General features: G+C 40.3%; 1 pseudogene; it reads left to right on the top strand.

Annotated features, from left to right (window-relative positions):
* The first annotated feature begins 1,146 nt into the window (after positions 1–1,146).
* Positions 1,147–2,115, top strand: part of LOC110319658 — a 36,450-nt pseudogene continuing 35,481 nt past the window's right edge.

Raw genomic sequence — 2,115 nt, 5'->3', positions numbered from 1 at the left:
AGCTGAGCTTGAGAAAGAACCTTCCGGTTCCGGGAGGAGAACCCCTGGAAGTGCCTAGGAGGGAGCACAGCTCCATCCGCACCTAGATTTTAGTTTCTTGTGATTCTCAGTAGAGGATCTATGGCTCTGAAGGAAAGTGTCATACCTTGTAACGCATAATAACACCATGATCACAATTAAAGGGTCCAAATAATCCCTGGCAGAAAGCAGTATTTGAAATGTCATAATATCTGAACTCAAATCATGCTACAGAGTCATAGTGACCAAAATGGTAATGTGCTATCATAAATAAGACACAAATACCAGTGAAATAAAATCAGGAAACCAGCTGCAGTCACTGTTTTTTGACCAAAAAAAAATTTCAAAGCACATATTAGGAAAAAACATCCTTTTCAACAAATGGTGCTAGAAAAATTGGATATTTGCATGCAAAATGTTGAAATAAGATTTATATCTCTCACTCTACACAAAAGTCAGTTCAAAATGAATCAAAGGCCTTCAAATAAAACTTGAAATACTAAAGCTGCTAAGGAAAGCACTTCAAATACTGACATAAGCAGATAACTCCTGAAACTGACACCAGTAGTTTGGGAAAGTTAACTCCAAAAATTGACAAATGGGAGTACATTAATTTAAAAAGCTTCAGCACACAAAAGGAATAATCAGCATAGGGAAGAGACAGCACATAGAATGGGAAATTAAGCCAAGAATATATAAATAACAGCACAACAGTCAGGAGATTAAACCAAGAATATAGAAATAACGAGAAATCTGAACAATCTAAGCCAAAATTGTCTAATCAATAAACGGGTTACTGACCTGCACAGATAGTCCTCAAAAGAAGAAATACAATATTCAGTGAATATTTGGGAACATGTTTAACATTCTTAGCCATTGGTGAAGTGGAAATTAAACTGATTTGATATTCCATCTCTCTCAGATCAAAAATGCTATTATTGAGAAAATCAATTACGAGCCAGGTAATAGTTGGTGCACATCTTTAATTCCAGCACTCGGGAGGCAGAGGCAGACAAATCTCTGAGTTCCAGGCCAGCCATGTCTACAGAATGAGTTCCCGGACAACCAGGGCTACACAGAGAAACCCTGTCTCAGAAAAAGCAAAACAAAAACCAAAACATAAAAGGGATGGGAGACAAATGTACAAACAACAAATGTGCTGGCCTGGATGCAGGTGAGGCTACAGGTGAGGATGCAGGTGAGGCTACAGGTGAGGGTGCAGGTGAGGCTACAGGTGAGGATGCAGGTGAGGATGCAGGTGAGGCTACAGGTGAGGATACAGGTGAGGCTACAGGTGAGGATGCAGGTCAGGATGCAGGTGAAGCTACAGGTCAGGATGCAGGTGAGGCTACAGGTCAGGATGCAGGTGAAGCTACAGGTCAGTATGCAGGTGAGGATGCAGGTGAGGAGGAAACCTGTTTTTACAGACAGGAATCTAAATTCATGCAACCACTGGGCAAATCAATATGGAAATCACTGGGGAACAAAAGAACTATGTAATACCAGAGTATTCTACCAATGAGATACACAAACATACATGTTTAATGCTGTGATGTTCACCATAGCCAGGGCATGGAACCAGCCATTATGTCTATAAATGGAACAAACAGAGGTACATGTATACAATGGAATTTTGTTGAGCCATAAAGAAAACTGATATTCTGACATTTGCAGGAAAATGGATAGAACTGGAAATCTTTACGTTGAGTGAAACAGATTGGACTCAGGAAGACAATATGACATGTTTTCTATTGTATACAAAACAGGAATATCAGTCTGTCTTTGTGTGTGTAGGTAAGTGTCACTGTGAGTAAGGAAGAAGCCCTAAGGTGAGGGGAGGGGAGGAACAACTGTGCTGTGCAAGCAGAATGGGGACCATGACAGGGTAGAAAGGCAATTAGAAGAGTGGCAGGGATTGAAGATATGGGCACAGAGAAAAAAATTCCTAAACAAAACAGCAGTGGCTTGTGCTGTAAANTCAAAAATTGACAAATGGGACCTCATAAAATTGCAAAGCCCAGTAAGGCAAAAGACACTGTCAACAAGACAAAAAGGCCACCAACAGATTGGGAAAGGATTTTTACCAATCCTAAATCT

This window comes from Mus pahari, chromosome 3 (assembly GCF_900095145.1).
Source record: "Mus pahari chromosome 3, PAHARI_EIJ_v1.1, whole genome shotgun sequence".
Lineage (NCBI taxonomy): Eukaryota > Metazoa > Chordata > Mammalia > Rodentia > Muridae > Mus > Mus pahari.
The sequence above is the reverse complement of the archived record's forward strand: the minus strand, read 5'-3'. Positions and strand labels throughout refer to the sequence as shown.